Source organism: Vicugna pacos, chromosome 17 (genome assembly GCF_048564905.1).
Source record: "Vicugna pacos chromosome 17, VicPac4, whole genome shotgun sequence".
Classification (NCBI taxonomy): Eukaryota; Metazoa; Chordata; class Mammalia; order Artiodactyla; family Camelidae; genus Vicugna; species Vicugna pacos.
This window is the reverse complement of record NC_133003.1, coordinates 41947715-41969153: the sequence shown is the minus strand read 5'-3', so window position 1 is coordinate 41969153 and position 21439 is coordinate 41947715. Positions and strand designations below refer to the sequence as shown.

The window sequence follows — 21439 nt, the reverse complement described above, 5'->3', positions numbered from 1 at the left end:
TTCTTTCTTTCTTTCTTTCTTTCTTTCTTTCTTTCTCTTTCTCTCTTTCTCTCTTTCTTTGCCAGAATACCTCAAAGAGATGCTGTGCCCTTCTCAGGGTACTAATTTAGGAGGCATACCACCATTAATGGTGATTTTAATTTTGATCACTTGGCTAAGATGGTATATACCAGGTTTCTCCACTCTAAAGTTAATAGTTTTCTCTTTGAATTTAATATGTACCTTTAGGGGAAAATATTCTGTCATCAAACATTTACTCAGTAGTTGTAGTTACAATTATTCTTCCTGAAATGATTTTACTCTAGTTCTTGCCAAATAATAATTTTCTAAATCCATGGTTACGTCTATATTTACATTATCTCATAAGAAATAATTCTATCTCATTCATTCACTCATTTACTTACATAATTTTGGACTAAAAACAATGATTTTATTCTATATAACATTACTATCACTATGTATCATAATGTTCAAATTTTCTGAAAGGTAATCATCCTACAATGTATGTGTATCCAGTTGTCACATTGTACCCCTTAAACTCAGACAGTGTTATTTGTCAATTATATCTCAATAAAGATAGGTAAAATTTTTCTAAAAGTTTGCCAGACTTCAAATGAATTATAATTCCACTGCAGGGGATAGAGCAGGGAGCCTGAGAACTGCCAGTACAGAATACCTGAGGCATTATTCAGCAATCTCAACGGTTACAGGTCTCACTGAAAAGTATTATATTTGCAGTCTTATTCTATACATCAGTCCCATGTGTTTGGTTACTGTGAATCTGCCCCCTAAGTAATTACACTACCATGTTCTGCTGGTAAATCAGGTTTCTACCTGCAAGACTATAAACCAGGAAGCTCTTGGGAAGGAAACAAGCCAGCATTGCTTAAGTAAGCAATCCTCTTGGGATCTCCATATTAGGCTTGCAATAGTCTTCAAGTGTCTAGAGCCATGAATAAATTATTTTGATAACTTTAATTTACTGAGTACCTTCTATTGGCCAAACATTATTTTAGGGGCTTTACCAGTAGGATTAGATTCATCTGTCTTACATACCAAAATATGTAACATCCAACTTCACTTTTATGTATTGTAACATATATTCAAAATAAAATTTATTTTTTAATCTAATAAATGGCCATATTTTCACAACAGGAGCATAAGTAGAATCTGATTAATGTACCTGCTTATAATTCTCTGCCATTCTCTATAGCTTATTTTCTAAGATGTAAGTCTGATAATGATTTTAAGTGAAACACTCTGCAATCCTGGGTAATTTTTAAAGAATTATCTTTGATACATATTTGGTTCATACTGCCACTGCCAGAAAGATTTTTTCTTTACATAAGCATCTTTAATGTCTTTTAATAAATCAAAAAAGAACAGACAACCATTGAATGTAGCAATCTCTTTGCTAAGAATTCACCTCACAAACAGTTGTATTTGCAATTGTGTGCTTAATATGTGAATTGGGATGCTAGATGCAGCATTATATCTAATAGCAAAAATTAGCAGAGAAATGTTTATCAATAATAGATTGCTTAAATAAAATGTAGTACAGCCACATAATGGATCATATTGTTTCTAATAAAATGAATGAAGTAGATCTACCACAGCACCATGAAGAGCTCTTGAAATATAGTATTAAATGAAAAAGAATGTAAAGAACAAAATCATCTATTTCTTAACATAAAGAAAATATCAATAATAAATGTAAACATATGTATATATAATAAAGTCATTATCTACATGTATACAGACACATAGGTATACACACACATATAGTATGTGTGTGTTTTGCTTAGTTTTTGCAGAGATACACCAAAACCTGGTAACATTTTTTATCTTCCTTGAGGAGGAGAACTGGGAGTGGGAGGTTTTTTTTTCAGCTCTATAATGGAAGCTAAGCCTTGTTGATTTCCATCTCCATCACCTACTACACCTAAAACAGAGTTTGGCATATAGAAAAACAATAACTGCTGAATGAATGAAAGCTGAAAGAATGAACTTTATTTCTTTCATAAACAGTTTGAGTTTTCTAATCATGTACATGAATTTTTTAAATTTAAAAATGCAATAGAAATTATATTAGTTGTGTTATGTGCCAATTCAGCTTTATGTTATATAATTAATTGTAGTTTGTCTTTTGTGCTATTGAATTTAAATTATTGTGAAGGTCTCACCTATTCTGCCCCTGCTCTGACTTGCCTCTTTATTTCTACCTTGTAAAGCTTGAGTATCTCATTAGCCCTGACTTAGACCAGGGCACTCCCACCTGTGCTTTAGTAGTAGACTAGGTGACATCTGCTCTACTCTTGATAGAATCTCCATAGTTAGCCAGCTTTTCTGTCTTTTGCTTTACCTACTCTTTTTAGACATCCTTGACCATAGTCAGTTTTAATAGAGCCCTCCTGAATGGCTCATCCAGAGGGACCCTTGTCTCCTTCCCCGTTAACCCTCCTTCTGTTCTTAGCCCACAGAAGCAATTATACCGGTACATATAAATGGATATTTCAACTCTTTTCTAGCTCTCTCTCCTCTTTCTACCTATAAAGATACAAAAATCCAAGACTTGGTTCTCATCCATTTTATCTTCTCCACCTATACTTCCTCTTTAAGTGAACTAATGCTGACCTAGGCTTTAAAAAGTATCTAACAGATAATAATTCCAAAATTTACATCTCCAGTCTTCAACCTGAACACTGGAGTTGTGCCATTTTCCCAGCTCCACTGGTTGTTTAATAGAGATCTCCAAATTAATTTCTAAGCCAAACCCTTCAGTTTTTCTCTCTTGCAAATAATGTCAGTGCTAATCTCTCAAGCACTTAGACCCCAAACTCCATATTATCTTAGCATCATCACTTTCCCTCCCTCACACTTCATATAAAAATTAATTGGCAAGCTCTGGCAGTTTTACTTCCAAATAGATTGAGAAGCCTATCATTTTTCCCACGACCACTCTAGTCTAAGCAACAGTCATCTTTCTACTCAACTACTTCTTAGCTTCCTGCTTCCTTGTTTCCACTCCATCCCCACACCTGTGACTGTTATTCACAGAGCAGTGCAAGTACTCTCTTAAAAAATAGAAAAACATAGAGCATATCAGGTTTCCCTTTAAAACTCTAAAGATTTTTGGTTATGGCTAGATTATAATTAAAACCCCTTCAATAACCCTTCCTTGTCATTCCCTACCACACAACCCAAACTCCCACCCCAACCTACCTGCCTCCAACCAGACAAATACATTAGGATGTTCTTGAATTCATCAAACATGTTTCTTTTTTGTGAAATACTTTTCTTCCAAATCTTAATAAAGGTGGTTCCTTTTCATCCTTCAGGTCTCCATTAAAGCTGTTAAAGTCTTGTTTTCTGCAGAGCAGTCTTCCCTGACAAGCTTAGCTAAAATATGAACCCTTGTGACTATTCACCATTTCCTACTGCTTTTATTGCACTGTATATAACTGCATTATGTTTTGGTCACCTTATCTATTCCCCCTAGAATGCAGTTTCCCTGAGGGCAGTTCCACTGCAGATATGCAAAAGGTATATTTTAAGTGTTGACTGAATTGTTCTTCTCTGAACCTCTCTATACATTCTTTGACTCTATCAGACTAGCACTTAAATATTCAACATGTTGATGTATATAACCTACAAAATACTCCAGGCTTATACTTCCATTTTCACCAGAGAGTTTAAGAAGTATATTCATCTTCATTCATGCTCATTTATCACTTTTCTATCCTTTTATTTCTAACCCGTACACATTCCATAATGTATATCTTGAACAAATAGAGTTAGAAAACATGACCGCCCCAATGCTGAAATCCATTAACTTTAGATTACATGCAATAAAGATATTTAAAGTTATATTATTGCATGGATTTTTTAGATAAACTACATTTCAGAGCCTCAGGGATTTGTGAGACAATAACAAAAGATCTAACATTCTTGTAATAGAAGTTCCAGAAGGAAAGAAGAGATTATGGCAGTGGGAAAATATTCAAACAATAATGGCTGGAAACTTCCCTAATATGGCAAAATATATAAATCAATGTATATATTTAAGAACCTGAGTTAACTCCAAACAGTGTAAACCCAAAGATAACTGCACTAAGACATATCAAAGTAAACTTGTGAAAACTAAAGATCAAAAAAAACCCCAAAACCTTAATAACAATCAGAGAGAAAGGATGCCATATCTATAGAGGAACACTAATACCACCATAAAATACACTCAAGGATACATTTAATAAAACATACATAGGACCTTTGTATTGAAATTAAATTGTACTGACAAAAGAAATCAAAGAAGACCCAGATAAGTGGAGAGACATACTGCATACACAGATTGGGAGATTCAACATAATAAAAACGTCAATTCTTCTCAAAAGGATTCATCTATTGTTTTAATGTAATTTCTTTCAATATCCCAGCAAAGTTTATGCGTGTGTGTGAATATAGGAAAGTTTATTCTAAAATTCATATAGAAAGGGATGGTTTGAAAATAACAAACCATCCTGACAAAGAAGAACAGTGTGGGAGGAATTACTCTACAAACGTTGTCTTACTATATAGCTATGGAATCAAGACTTCCTATTAGTGAAAGGAAAAGCCCAGAGATCAAAGAACAGGTTAGAGAACCTAGAAATAGACTCACTCAAATATGCCAAATTAGTGTCTTACCAAAAAACAAAAGTAATTCAACAGAGGAAGGAAAATCTTCTCAATAAATGGTACAGAAGCAACTGGATATCCAAATGCAAAAAGACAAAACAAACAAAAACCAACCCCCCCCAAAAACAAAACAACCTAAACCTCATATCTTATACAAAAATTAACTCTATATGGATCATGGAATTAAATGCAAAATGTCTAGGAAAAAAACATAGAAGAAAATTGTCAGGATGTAGGACTATGAATATACTTATTAAACTTGACACCAAAAGCATGATTCATAAAGGAAAATTCAGCATCAGAATGAAAACCTTTTCTTTGTGAAAGACACAGTTAAGAGGATGAAAATATAAGCTACAGACTGAAAGAAAAATATTTGTAGATCACATATTTGCAGAGGACTAATATCTAGAATACAAAGAACTGTCAAAATTCAACATTGAAAAATAACCTAATTTTAAAAATGGGCAAAAGACATTAACAGGCAATTCACTGAACAGGTTATACAGGAGACAAGGGTACACATAAAAAGCTGTCCAACATGTTTAGCGATTAGGAAAATGCAATGTAAAAATCACAGTGATGTTATCTCTATACACCTATCAGAAGATCTAAAATAAAAAATAATGATAAAACCAAATGCTGACATGAGTGAGTAGAAACTGAATCACTCATTTATTGCTAGGGGGAATGTAAAATGGTACAGCTACTATGGAAAATACTTAAGCAGTTCTTTTTAAAGCTGAAAATAGACTTACAGTACAACCCAGCAATTATATACTTGTACTTTTTTCAGAGAAATGAAACCTACTTTCTCACAGGAATTTGTACATGAATGTTGACAGAAGCTTTATTTCTCATCATCAAAAAATGGAAACTATCCTTATGTCATTCAATAGATGAATATTAAAGAAACTATTATATATCCATAACACAAAATACTAATCATCAATAAAAAGAATGAATTATTGATATACTCAAAATTATGCTAACTGAAAAAAAGTCAATCTATAAAAAGTTATTGAATGATTCCATTTACGTAAAACTTATGAAATACCATAACGTAGAGATGACAAACAGACTGTTGATTTCTAGGAGTTAGGGATGGGATAAGAAGGGTGTCAATATAACTCTAAAGCAATATCACAAAGGAGCCTTCTCTAATGGTACAGTTAAATATCTTGATTGTGACAGTGGTTAGATAAATCGTGCATGTGTTAAAATTGCATGGAGCTGTGCACTCATGCATGCACACCTACACATAAATGCATGCATAACTGGTGAAATCTGATAGCTCTGTGTGTTGTACCAATGTCAATTTCCTGGTTTTGATATTGTATTATAATTATGCAAGATATTAACATTTGAGGAGGCTGAGTGAGGGTTCACAGGATCCTTCTTCGAAATTCTTTGAAATCTCCTAAGAATATATTTACTTCTAAATAAAAAGTTAAAAAAACTAAAGAAAAACAAGAGTTAGGTGTACAGAAGCAGTTCTTTGAAGGAAACTATCCTAGATAGAAAACTAACTGACTCACCTCAGGAGCTTCACCTCAACTAAGTTTTGTTGAGCTACTGTCCTTCAGCTACGGCATAATAAAATCTTACTAAAGTATGCAAACCACTTGATCACTGGAGAATAATGTGGAACACAAAATGGGATGCTACACATTCAGGGACACGGTTTTACAGCTTTTTTCACAGGTGAAAAGCATTAATGTGACAACGTTAGACAATGACTTTTAATACATAAACAAACTAAGGGTTAGAGACAGAAAGGAGAAAAAGGAGCTATGTTTCATAAAGTCTAATTGTGCCACCTCACAAACTAGTTTTTAATTACAGAGAAAAATGGATCTCTAAATGAAAAAAAAATGGATGGTCATTACCTTCATTAAGTTATCAAATGAGCAGCACCAATAGTGGAGTAATGGGACGTGATCTGCCTCCTGATATGACACAATAATAAATACTTAATACTGTCTATGTATTAGCTAGACCAAAATCTTTATCTTAACACAAATTATGAGAAACTGGCCAGAAAATTCAGAATAAGAAACATTCCAGAAAAAAATGACAACAACAAATGAACAAACAAAAACAAGCCTGGACTCTTAAAAAGTGTAATGTCATGAAAAAGTTAAAACAAAATAGCAAAGGGACCATTCTAGGTTAAAAGAGACTAAAAAACATAAAACAATTCATGCATGACACTTTACTGATTCTGAATTGAATTTTAAAAGGAATAGCTATGAACACCACTGGGGACAATTGGGGGAAATATAAATAACCTTTACGTTAGATAATATTTTATTAATGTTAATTTTCTTAGGTGTGATAATGATATGGATGCCACATGGGAGAATGTCTTTTCCTTACGATAGGTAGACCAAATATTTCTAGATAAGAATCTCAATTCTTGTAAACTGTTTTCTTACGGCTTAGTAGGCCAAAAAAAAAAAAGTTATGTTTGGGTAGATAGACAAATATGCAGAGGGAATAGGTTAACAATCAAAATCTAGAGAAAGCATATACAATGTTATACTACTTCAGCATTTCCATAGGTTTGAAAATTTTGAAACCAAAAATAATTGGGAAAAATTATTTCTTAAAGACCACTCTGTGTAATATAAAAGAGTATGTCCTATGTAGTATTTCACTCAGTTACAAATTGTTGTGTTCAATGACAAATTTCTGTTTAACATAAAGCAGACCAGCGTAAAATTGCTGTCCTGTATCTTTTGCACAATATAATTTCACAGCCATTATTTTTGTCTGATGTTCACACTCACCAGGTCATAATTCATCTAGAAGTCTAGAATTTATTACTTTAGATCCTATATGTTTCTCTATGCATGGAAAAGTTCATTAAATACAAAATATTTATAGTTGCTGACTTAAAAAGAATACACATATTGAAGACATACTTGTGTGAATAAATGACTAATGAATATAACTAGGATTTTATTAGGGAAATTAAACACAATAGGTCAATCTTAAGGAATATAACTGTTGTCTTATTTAATTTCCTCCAAAAGCCGAACTAACTCTAGAAAGTCCTGGATATTTTCTTAATCTACAACCTTGTGTGAACAATCCTTCCATTAGGAAACATACTTGTGCATACAAGAGCTATAGGACCTGGGGGAGACCTTGATGTTCCCTGAAGTCAGACATCTCAGTCCACAGCAATTCTCACAGCTGGCTATAGAAAGAAATACCAAAGGAGCTTAGTGAAAAGACAGAATTCCAGGCACACTCCATACTTGTCTCAGAATCAATAGGATTCATCCCCAGGAATGTTTACCATATTTTTTTTTAAAGTTCCTTCAGATGATTCCAAAGCACAGCTCGGCATAGGAATTACTAAGCAGTTTACCATCATAGGACTGAAAGACTTTTCCTAGAAAGAGCTGACTTCTGTATGCTTAAGCTATTTCATTAAAATTAAAAATTATTCATAGTTTGACTAATAAAGCAGCAAGAATAAATCCACTGTATTCAGAAACTAAAGGGCTACTTTTGAATCACGTTTTTACAATTTACAATTCATGTAATGTAGGACAGATAATTTTATTTCTCAGAATTCCTCTGTGAAAGGGGAATAACCGTGTCTATGAGGCAGAGAGCAAGTACTAAGTTACGTCACCGTATTTATGCTTGTGAGATAAACCCACTTTAAATATATATATATATATACATACACATATATACATATACATACATATACATATATATAATTAAAGTATAGTTGATTTACAATGTTGCATTAGTCTCAGACATACAGCTCACTTTTAAGACTATGTATTTGCAGAACCTGCGTCAATAAGTATATGAGTACACAGAATCAGCAGGCACAATGCTGTAACATAAAAGGAAGCAAAATTTAAATTGGCTTGTAGAATTTGATAAATGATAAATGGAAACTATTTTTCTTTGATCCTCTTATTTTCTGTTGCTTTCATCTGAGGGTAAAAGAATACTCTGGAATTTCTGAATAAAACTGAAGCAAAATCATCTAAGTTTCAAGCAAGTTAAAATACGCTCAAATCCACTTACCTGTGATTTACTTACAGTAAGTCCTCAGTGAATACCACCACAGAAATGAATCATGGGCTACTTGCCAAATCTGCCTGTTCAAGTTGATATCTGTGGGAGCTTGCATTTAATTTTACTATTATATATGATTTAAAATTTTATTTGTCCAAAATATAGAAGCAGTTTTAGAATTTAAAGAGATTTTAGTAGGGAATAAAGGGGGGCTTTACTTTATAAGGAAAAGCTCTCATTGATAGCCTAAATATCACTGGTTTAAATATTAAAGCCATTTATATCTTGTAACAATTTTGTAAAGTTATATCCTATGTTACTACCCCAAATTCCTACAATTTAAGAGACCTAAGATAATTCTCATGCAATTAACTTCCAGGCATGCACAAATATTGAATAAAACAAATTCCTTACACACTCAATGCATTTATTAAAGAGTCATCAAAATGCTAGATTTAAACCTAGCTTTGAAGGAAAGCTGGGTGCCAGAGGAGAATAATAAAGTGCATATGATTATAAGATTTGCTCTATTCTGTAAACATGCAAACAGACTTTAAACAATCAAATATAAATGATAAAGTTTCAATGCATCCACTTATTAGAATAAATTGCTTATAACTACACTTAAAGGCTAAGTAGCAGGAGAAGGAGTTGCTTAATCTTTTAAACATTGTGTAAAACCACATTGATACAAGATAGTATTTCTCAGCACAGTTAAATGTAGAAGATGTGAACTTCTCTGTTTTGTGCAATGTTTTCTTTATACCCCTCTCAACTATGGTCTATGGTAAAGCATACACATTCTTATCCTTGTGCCCTGTGGTTTATGTACCTCATCTTAGCAGATGCTTTGCCAATCATAAATTAAAGGAAGACTTTATTGCCTCTCATTTCTCTGATATTATTAGGCTTGTCACAGCACTGGATGTAGCATTTTATGAGACTTACTAAATCCCTCTTGGTGTTTTGTTACATGTAACTCTATCTTTGCCATCAATACTTCTTAAAACACATACACACATTCACGTGGGAGAGTGCATTTGCACATGTACACACACACACACACACACACACACACACACACCTGTATGGTTAGCAGAGCTCTATATTCAGAGAGCTAGTTCATAGCATTACATTGGAATCTGATGGGGGAAGAAAAACTGAGTATCTTTGATCATTTCAAAATTGCTAGGTGAATGCAAACTGTCTATGAAAATGCAAACAGTTCAACCATACATATTATCCTTTTCCCCTTAAAGTTTAATAAATGTCATTATTTATAATTCTAAGAATGTTTTCACTTCCATTATTAGATTTATTGGAGTCTCAAAAAGAACAAAGCGAATTCATTTCCTTTGGAAAAGATTAGTGTTCAAAAAAAGTGGCAAAGATACTCTATTTCATTACTGTACCCAAACAGCATGGCACAGAATAAGATTTGTGTCAACCTTTAACTTGATATATGCATGTTTTCTATTCAACCATCCAAGTGGTTTTAAGAGACTCGGGTATGAATTCTTATTATTGACCTAAGAGGGTCAAAGGATTTTAAATCCAATCAATTCATGATTATTCATTTGTGAACTCTCCAAGCTAGTTGCTTTCTCCATCATTTAACCCAGCTTCTTCAGTGCTTTGCTATTTACGTTTCTTTGTCTTTATTAAATGGTTGACAAAACCAGAAACCCATTCTTGTCTTTATTCCAACGTCTCCTAAAATAGTTATGCCATAATCCATGTATCGAAAATTCACTGACAGATTCCGCAATGCCTTAGTAGTTGTTCATTCATGTATGTACTGTTTTACCTACATGGGTGCTTCATATTTGTGTGGACATATGTTCTCATTTCTCTAAAGTAAATACCAATGATTGGGTTGCAGGGAAAGTGTATGGTTTTAAGAAACTGTCCAATTGTTTCCCAAAGTGGCTGTGAATTTTCACACTTCCAAAAGTAAGGTCTGGGAGGTCCAAGGGCTCCACCTCCTTCATACCCTTGGTGTGGTCAGTGTTCTAAATATTAGTTATGAAAGTGAGTGTGTAGTGTCAACCTTTTCACGGTTTTCATCAGCATACAGCTGAAGACTAACAATGCTGAGCTTTCTTGCCTGTATTTGTTTACCACTCACATACTTTCTTTTACCTTTTGCCCAATATTTTTATCACGCTGTTTGTCTTTTGGGTTTAAAGTTGTAAGAGCTCTTTATATATCCTGGACACAAGTCTTTTATCAGAAATACGTGCTGTAAATATTTTCTTAGAGTCTGAGGCTTGCTTTTTCATTTTGCTAACAATGTCTTTCAGAGAGCAAAAGTTTTTAATTTTGATGAACTCCCAAATTATCAAAAGTTTTATTTTGTGGCTCATTCTTTTTGTACCATACCTAAAACTCTTTGCCTGACATACAGAATTTTAAGAGTAAGCTCTTATGTTTAGGCCTCCTACCTATTTCTTGCTAATTTTAGGTTAATGTTAATGGCAGAGGAGTCCAATTTCATTTTATTGTATATGTCTATTTTAATTGTTCCAACAGCATTTGTGGATAAACTGTCTTTTCCTCATTAAATTCCCTTCACAACTTTGTTGAAAATCTAATGACTATGTATGTGCGGCTCTACTTTAGGATTCTTTATTCTGTTCCATTAATCTTTTCAGATTAACACCACACTGTCTTGATTAATGTAGCTTTCTTTCGCTATAAATTTGCCTTATCTAAAATGTTACATAAATGGAATTATATCGTATGTATTATGAAGTCTTTTATTCCTGAATTCCCTCACTTGGCATTATTCTTTTGAGGGTAATCCATGTAGGTGTGTATGCGTGTATTTTGTTGCTTTAAATTTCTGGGTATACCACAGATTGTTTAGTACCTGTAGAAGTTTTAGTTATTTCTCTCATCTTTCAACTTTCCCCAGGGCAGTTCAAGAATTAGAAAGTAATTGAAAATGGCAAAATAGATTTCACAATTTCTAGAAATAGTCCTATAGGAAATATACTCAGAAATAATAATGAAAAAAGAATTGTTGAAAAAGTAATAAAAACCTAGTTGGTATTGAACTGCATGTATCTATTATGAATTACATCTTCAAGGCACTGTGAGTGTTTTCAGTGAAAGTTTGATAAAGATTAATGGTAAAGTTTCTGGACCATAAGGGTACAAATAGTAACCTCTCGTTTTTTATATACATTTTTTCCTTTGTGTCAATCAAACTTTTCACATGGTATCATTTTCCTGCTGTCTAAAAAAAATTCCTTTAACATTTCTAGGAGTGCAGATATGCTGTTAATAAATCCTTTCAGCTTTTGTTTGGCTGATAATATATTTATATCACTTATATTTTTGAAACATATGCTCTGTTTCTGTTTTTTAAAAAAGGCTCTAGATTGCAGTTTCTTTTTTCAATTCTTCATAAACATATCTCCATTATTTTCTGCCTTGCATGGTTTCAGGTAGTTAAGTCCTCTGTAATTCTTATCTTTGCTTGTCTTTTGTAATGTGTTCCCCCCCCCCCCGGCTTCTTTTAAGAATTTTTTTTTCAATCACTTGTTTTGGGCAATCAGATTATTATTCCAATTGGTGTGTTCTTTATGTTTCTTTTGCTTGGGTTTGTTAAAATTTTTGAGTCTGTTTTTAGTTTTCGTCAGATTTGAAAATATTTTTATCATTATTTTTTCTTAAATCTTATTTTTGTCCACCTCTTACTTTGGGGTCTCCAGTGACATAATTATTAGACAGACTGATATTGCCCCACAGTTCACTAAATTTTTGTACCTTTTCTGTGTTCAGTACTTTTTCTTAGTGCTTAAGTTTGGATATTTTCTATTACTAGGACTTCATGTCCACTGATCTTTTCTCTTGGGTATTTGTTTTTCTGTTAATCTTATCCAGCGTGATTTTAAAATTGCTAATATTGAGTTGTTCATCTTCTAAGTTCATTTGGATCTTTTAAATGTCTTCTATTTCTCTCTTCATATAGTCATATTATTTCCACATCTTTGAACATATCTTAGATTTATAATAACTATTTTGAAGTTCTTATTTATATTTGGGTCTTTTCCTATAGAAATATCTGGTAACTTTTTATCTAATGCTAAACATTGTTAATTTTATATTATTGGGTGCTAGTTTTTGTTTTATTTCTTCAAGAAGTGTAGGATTTTGTTTTTCCATGGAGGCACCTAATTGTGGATCAATTTTATCCTTCCGAGACTTTCTTTTAAGCCTCCTTATGACAGGTCCAATGTAGATTTTAATCTAAGGCTAATTTAGCCTTGCTGCTGAAGTGTGCACCTTTAGAAAATTTTACCAGTTCTTCTAATACAAGATTTCCACTTTGACTGGTAGAAATGTAAATATTTGCAGTCCTGTGTGAGCATTTGAATTCTTCAGTCTAATGCTTTCCAGTGCTTCTTTCCTAGTCTTGGAAAATTTTCTCCCACTCGTGTGCAGATCAGTTCTCAGCCAAAGACTCAAAGAGACCCCGTGTACAAATCTCTGGAACTTTCTTTCTGCAGCATTCTCCTGTCCAAACTCAGCTTTCTATTCTCTGATATAACAAGATTGCCAGGCTTTTTTCCCTGTCCCTGCACTGTGGCCTCAGAATTGCCTTCAGGCAATAAGCTATGTCAATCATAGGGAACATCTCATTTGATTTCCTTCTAGTCACCACAGTCATGCACTGGCTATTGTCTGAAGACCATTGTTTAATTAATTAATTGTTCCAATTTTCTAGTTGTTTACAGTGGAAGGGTAATTCTGTTGCAATTTGTTCTTCACGGGCAGATGCAGAAATGTTGTTGCAAGTACTTTTTAATAAAGTAATTAAAACATAAAAGATACAAGGGAAGTTTCCCATCTTGCTTCCATTTACTTCCTCTGAGTACAAGTTGGGGATGCTGTGGTACATATCTTGCTTAACTGAACAAAGCTATGAAACATGATTCTACTCCTTGACTTACCCTTGAGTTAAATTCTAGAACTGTGCAAGCATTCTACAAATGGGTTCATTAATATATGACTGGTCAAACGGGATCATTAATATCTCAGTTTTTCCCATAATATTCACTCAAGGGTGGAAAGTGATAGCATCCTGTTTTGAAATCTTGGAAACAACTAAGGATCTAATAAAGATTTGAGCTCCTTTCTTTCTGCTGCCTGGCAGCCTCTCCCCACTCCAAAGCAGTGGGTCACAAAGAACTTATTTTTTTAAAATTTTTTTTGCTTTTTAAAATTTTTGTTTGTTTGTTTGTTTTGCTGGTTTGTTTTTGTTTTTGTTTTTATAAGGGGGAGGTAATTAGGTTTATTATTTATTTATTTAAATGGAGGTATTGGGGATTCAACCTAGGACCTCCTGCATACTAAGCAAGTGCTCCACCACTTGAGCTATATCCTCACCCCTTTTTTTATTTTTTATTTTTTTAATGGAGGTACTGGGGATTGAGCCCAGGAACTGGTGCATGTTAAGCATGTACTCGACCACTGAGCTATACTTTACTCACCAAGAACTTTTAATTGACTTTGTCCATATGGGTGGATTAGGCAGGTAAATGAACAATTTATACTACGGAAAAAAATGAGGCCTTTCCTTGAGCTCTTCTTGAAAGCTATGGAAAATGTTAAAACTACACTGAATACATATTTGGCCAAATACTGAAAAGTCAAAAAATAAAATCAAGTTTGAACCAAGGCTGAGGTCAGAACCACATATCATCATCATCAAATGAAGTTCTGGGATACGAAATTAAGTCTAAGTTTCATAAAGAAATGTAATTATTAAGATAATTTAGTAATAAGAATTTTGGCAGTCAAATTTTAACACTGTGACATTAGATGGCAGAAATTAACCTTCAGCACCGGGATCACTATACTACCCATTCATAATACTAAATGTCAGTCACTTGCACCTGAGTTTGTTGGAGGCATAAATATGTTTTGGCTAGCTCTGCTGGTATTAGATAGTGCTGACATTGCTATTTTCACCTAATTATTCAATTTTCTTTCACTTAACTGAATAGATAGACTTAACACATTCAGACTTTTCTCCTTTTCTCTGCTTCTATTCCTGCAATGGAAGATTCAGTCAATAGTAAAATTGAAATCTCACTTAAGCAATCCCACAGTCTAAACATTTTTGTACTGCTTGAAGAAAATATTTTTAGCGTATTTTCAGGACCTGATTCAAGATTGTTTTCTTCACTTATTACTTTCTTATTTGTAATAATCTTTCAAGTACTTGCTGCTTCTCAGAATCCCTTGAGATAAATTTTTCCTGTACCTTTAATATAGAAATCTGGCAAAGGAGCAATACTGGCATTCAAGAAAACAAGATCATTTCTAAGTTTCCACATTGTTTACATATTAGTGTCAGCATCTTTCTAGGTGTACAATGAAATGAGGATCTTTAGAGCAGATGGAATAAAAAGATAATAGCCACGGTAGTTTTGCCACTTTTCAGCAAGGATCAGAAGATCTTTGCTGATGCACAAGTTCAAAGATGATGGAAATGATGTTAAACTCAGCAACTGGGCTTCCAAAGACTGAGGCAAATCTGCAAGATCAACAGCTGCTTTGAGCTGTTGATACAAGGCAGATCTTGATGCACTCCTGATGCATAGGAAAGCTAGGCCATGTTTCTTGAGACTTCTCGAAAAAATCGGACAGTTGTCAAGTTCTGTGATTATTAGGCCTCCCATATTAAAGCACTCTCTTGTGTACTTGCTCTGGAACTTGACTTGAAAACACAGTACCCAGCATAAGTGAGCAAAATCAACCATGCAAGCACATTTTAAACTTCTTCCCATATCACTTCTACTAAGCACTCATTCACCAAAGCCATCTGGCAAATTCCCAAGTGAAGGAGTTGGCACATACTCTCCGTCATCTATGAGGCCATGGACACTATGTGGAAAACTAATAACAATATGGAACAGAAGGTGAAGAAAGGGGTAAATAGTGCCAAGATTCACTTAACAGTTTACTCTCTTGATTGCAATTATTTGTGTCACTCCTACACACAAAACATTCTTATATTCATGTCAAGACTCAGAAAATCTCATCCAATTATGTCACCAAGTATATTTAGATATGTTTATTCCAGAAATACAAGGTTGTATATCATTTTAAAATATCAATTAACCTCATTTATCACATTAATAGAATAAAGGAGAAAAACCATATGATCTTCTTAAAAGATATGATAAATCGACTGATGAGATTTAAAGCATATCTATGATAAAAACTCTTACTGAACTAAGAATAGAAGGGAACTTCCTTAATCTGACAGAAGATAGCTAGAAAAACTCTGCAGTAAACATATTGAATAGTGAAATTTTAAAATTTTCTCCCTGGAGACCAAGACTAAGATAAAGATACTCATTCTCACTTTTATGCATCATTGTCCTAATGATCTAAGCCAGCGGAATAAATCAAGGGGAAAGATTATATAAAGATAGAAAAGAAAAACATAAAATTGTCATTATTCACATATTACACAATTGTTCATATAAAAATCCATAAGAATCTGCAGTGAAACTATTAGATTTGATAAGTAAGTTAGCAAGTTTGTTAAATAGTCAATATGAAATAAAAAAATTTCTTTGGAGCAAGTACATAAAAATACATAATCAAATTAAAAGATGTCCTATAAATAACATAAAATACCCCAAATATCCAGAAACAAGTAAAATATATAAAGACACACACAAATTGAGAGAAATTAAAGACATAAATAAATGAAGGAATAAACTGAGTTTATAGTTTATAGATGACTGTATTGTTAAGATGTAATTTCTCTCTGAACAGATCTATAGGTTCAATAGAATCCTCTTTAGATTATAAATAGTATGTAAGTATGTGTGTGTGTGAATTGGCACACTGGTTTTAAAATTATATGAAAATTCAAAGAGTCAAAAAAAGTCAACTCAATCTTAAGACAGTGTTCCTATTTAGTTTCAAGCATACAAGTCTATGTCTAGACCGCCAGCACCCTGAAGGCAAGTAGTCTCCCTTCCTGTTGTAATTTGGCTGCCAGTGTAGAACTTTGCACATCGCTGGTGCTCGGTTGTCTAACTGATGACTAAAGCAAGAATTGTCCTTCCCACAGAACTGTCAACTTCTTGAGAGCAGGACTACACCTAATTTTTTAAAAATTCTTACATATTCTATAATAACCATTCAGCAAAGGCTTTAAATAAATTTTCCGTACTCTTTAAAAAGAAGAATCAACTCCTAGGGTGTTATTACATAATAAAAGAGAAGTTAATCTATTCACTTATATTGAAAAGCACTTTCTTTCTTGGCTTAACAGCATCTACTTGTCCTTTTCTCTTTATAAAATTCAGATCAGCACCTTAGATCTACTAACTAGTGTGGGTGGGTGAAAGTCACCTGATAAGGTTTGCCATTCTGCGATTTAAAAAATTATTTTGACATTAACACAAAGGAAGTGCCCCTACTTCTATTAAGAGATACCAAACATTAAACCAATAAATTTTGAGAGATAATGGTAGATAATAATGGAAATGAGCTCTTCCCAGAGTCATCACTGGGCTTGGGCTCGCCAGCAACACACATTCCAAATTGGTTGAGTGCTTCTGCAGCGATGCGAACAAGGACAGTTTGAGGAAAACATCAGGGAGCCCTGATTCTATTAACTGTAATCACTGTGGTGTTTCTGCTCACCATACAACACATTTTCCATGTAGCAATAAATGCTGAAGCACATTTCATTAATTCGTGATTTCCCCTAAACAGCAATGTGTTTAGCTGCAGATCAGTGTGTGACTTTATCAAAGAAATGGAAGCAAGGGACGAACAACGAAACAAACCAGTAAACCATCTTCTGGGAAGGCTGCCCTTTGCTGTGAGGTGCTTTGCACCAGGCCTACTGCAATTTGCCCAGTCAGAGGCCTGCTCCCCTGAGTGGTCTGGATTCCCCAGGGAAATCTGCCACAGACCTAAGGTTAAACCAGATGCTGCTGCATTCAGCCAAGGTTGCCAGCCGGCTGCGTTTTCTCTCTGGAGGCCTGTGCAGTCAATCTGTCTAAGCTTAAGTCAGGAACTTAAAATTCTAATCATCACCCTGATAGCAGTTTGCAATATGTCTTTTGTGCAGGCCACTTACTGCTTCTGGTGATCCAGCAGTTTCTCAGCCAGAGCTTTAGAGAAGGGACAGAAACATCTAACTATGGCTCTTCAGAGAATTAATATTGGCAGAACACTTGCTTGTCTGTTGATGAACAGTAAGGTGGCCTTGTAGAGACTCAGCAGAGTAGAACATTTTCATTTGTAGTGACCAATGGAATAAACATGGTTCTCCTTACAGTTATTATGTATAAAGGAATTAGTCCAAGACCGAGAAAGATATGAACTGTATTTGACATGGAATTGTAATTTTATTATAATTGGCTACTCACATTCCATGTTATATGTTCATTCAGAAGTTAGAGGCACATGTTTGGATGTTTCACTTCAGTGCTTACATGCACAAGGGGCTAACATCAAACATAAGGAAATTAAATGTGGCCTATAGCTCTTGGGAGATTCATCATTGCATGAAAATAAGAGTGCCTTTTTGCCAGATAATTTCTATTTGCGCCTCAAGATCCCCTACTGTTCCACACCTCTGTCCTGTGAAGCTGTCTTGTGCAGATAACCACAGAGGTCTCCTTTACCCCTGGTTTCCTCCCAGATCAGGCAATGGGGAGCCCCCAAGGAGCTCAGAGGGAGGGAAGAGAATGAGGTCAGGGTATTTATTCCCCAGGCTCCCTTCCTCTCTCTATGGTGTCCTTTGGGCTAGAGTTGAGCTTTGACTGAAGGTAATTTGTCTTAACAACTGAGCCTTTCTACTTGGCGCTCTTTTCCTTCCAGGTTCTAGTAACTGTTCCTTCCCTTCAATCCTTTAGCTCTAAGAGCAGATGGTCGCCCACTTACAACGGTTCGACTTATGATTTTGTGACTTTAGGATGGTGGGAAAGCCATACACCATATTTTGAACTTCGATTTTCCCCCCGGTTAACAAGACGCAGTACCATACTCTCTCTCAATGCTAAACAGAGGCAGGGAGCACAGCTGGGTCAGCCATGGATCACAAGGGTAAACTACTCATAGATTTACAACCATTCAGTACAGCCATTCACATTAAATATGTTATCCAATAAATTCCGTGAGATATTCAATCCTGTATTATAAAATAGGATTTGGGGTTAGATGATTTTGCCCAATTGTAGACTAATGTAAATGTACTGAGCACGTTTAAGAGAGGTGATACTAAACTCTGATGTTCCTAGGTTGTATTAAATGCATTTTCTACTTACATGGCGTTAATCAGGACATGGCCTTACTGTAAGTCAAGGAAGATCTGTATACTGAAAACCTCTTTGTGATATCTCTACACTCTGCCCATACTTTTGTAAATAAACCCTCTAGCAAACTTCTATATATTACTTTTCTTTGATGTGCCATCTGCTTACCACTCCAAACTGCCTGACATTCCTCCATCTCTTCCTCTTCTTCTTTCATCAAGTTCTGCCTCTTTTGACTGTCCATGTGATCTGGTTGCTATCACATGATGCACCTGGATCTCTGCCATCAGACAATTCACTTTCAGTCTCACAGATTCCAAACCAATGCTGTTCAATAGAAACAACACAAACCCACATATGTAATTTTGAATTTTCCAGTAGCTACATAGAGAAAAAAAGATTTAAAAAGGTTAAATTAATTTAATGATTTATTTCATTTTACCCAATATATCTGGATACGATGCTAAACATTTAAAAAATATTATTTTATGATTTTATTTTCCAACAACCTTATGAGGGTTATCCTGAAATATTCCAGGGTTGAGAGAGGTCCATTCCTTGATTCCTTTGCTCATCAATAAACATTCATTGAGTGCTACTGTATACCAGGAACTATTCTAGTGTCTGTAGTACTCAGTAAGCAAGGATATGCACTCACGGTGCTGCTGTTCCAGTGGGGACACAACAGACAGTAAACAAGCTGAACAACTAAAATATATATGCTTTGGCCAAAAGTAAAGCAAGAAAGGGGATAGGAAGCATGAACAGGAATTGAAATTTTATACAAGTTGATCAGGCCACCCAATATGGGAGAGGTCTTTGAGTAATAACCTGCAAATACGCAGCCAGGGAGATAAGCAGAGGAAGAATAACTCAAGTAAACAAAGCTGCAAGTGCAAAGGTCCTGAGTAAGGCACATGCCCTTGGTGTTCAAGAAACAGAAATATACTGTGACTGAAATAAGAAGAGTCAAATCGGGACAGAGTAGAAAAGGACAAGATCAGAGAAATAGCAAGGGACTAAGGCTCCAATGTGTACACCATGTAGGTTTCTTAGGTCAGAGCGACTTTAGGTTTTACACTGAATAAAATGGGAAGGTTTTAGCATAGTTTGAGCAGAGGTATGGCATCATTCGATTTAGGTGCTTACAAAATCACCCTGGTGGTGAGAGAATTGTTGGAAAGAAGTAAAGGAAAAGTCTGAGGAGTGGATAGGAGGTACTACAACAATTCAGGCAAATGCTGGGGGTGGAGCAGGACAGGGTGGAGTTCAGGTTTGAACTGGGGGATCGCCTTGGAGGGATAACAAGAGATTGGATTATGAATTTATTTAAAGGATGTTGGAAAATAGGAAAATTTGATGACTCTAAGTTTAAGTAAATTGTTCTGGTTCACACTGCTAATAAACAAGAGTAGGGATTTAATTCTAGATCTGCCTGACTCTGAAGTCCAAGCTCTTAATTTTGATCAGTGATGCCTTAGTTTTCTTGTCATCTGCAGATGCCTGGGATAGCTCCCACAGGATGGAGTATATATACCTTTAGACTGGTGGGCAACTTATAAATACTCTCCAAATGATGTTCCCTTGTTCTGAATTTTGAGGTCACTGTCTCAGTTTAGTCATCTTTGGGACAGCACTCTCTCTCTTCTCTCCTGCCCTCCCCTCCTCCCCCTCCCCCTCTCTACTCCCCTCTACCTCTTCCACCCTCTCCTCCCCCTCTTTCTCCCCTCCTCTTCTTCTCTTGCTCTGTAACTCTTATAAACACATACACATGTGCATTTCATTATCATGAAGTATTTCACTGTGACGTCTTACATTTTATATTCATTTTGGAACCAAGGTCTCTTAAACCATATTTTCACAAAAAAACTACTAAGGCATGGTTATTGTTTGATCATATTACTTAACATAATCATCTTTTCCATTCTAAAAATGTTCTATGACTTTTTAAATGTTAGTTTGTGGTAATAAAGAAAATAAGCTTAACTTGGTTATAAGCTTCTTGCCCAGACTTAATTCTCATACTCCTCCTATCCAGAATTTTCTCTAGGTCCAGGTAATATCCTCTGTTTATACTCTGTGTTTTTGTACCTTTTGTGTATCTCATATGGCTCCCTTTGTTTAGTTTGCTCTTCTTCTTTGTCTAATCTTCTACCAATTACCACCTCCCTTTACCATAATGAATAAGATATATTCTTTTTCCCTATGTCATCCCCAAATTGGCCTTCATATTAGTTTTCCTTTGGAAATCATTTTCGTGATAGACAAAGACTACTCAGGAAGTCTAATATAAGCTGCCATATCTTCAATTCCTGTGTCATTTTTAGTACCTTAATAATATTAACCATTGTGGGGGAGGGTATAGGTCAGTGGTAGAGTACATGCTTAGTATGCATGAGGTCCTGGGTTCA

The 21439-nt window shown here is 34.6% G+C and overlaps 1 protein-coding gene across 6 annotated transcripts in view; it reads right to left on the bottom strand.

The window, feature by feature from the left end:
- CHL1 (cell adhesion molecule L1 like) overlaps positions 1–21439 on the bottom strand; it is a 560006-nt gene that overhangs the window by 361682 nt on the left and 176885 nt on the right. For all 6 annotated transcript variants that reach the window (XM_072941719.1, XM_072941716.1, XM_072941717.1 and 3 more), the window contains one exon: positions 19197–19355. The gene's annotated coding sequence lies outside the window, so the exon portion shown is untranslated. The remainder of the gene's footprint in view (positions 1–19196; positions 19356–21439) is intronic.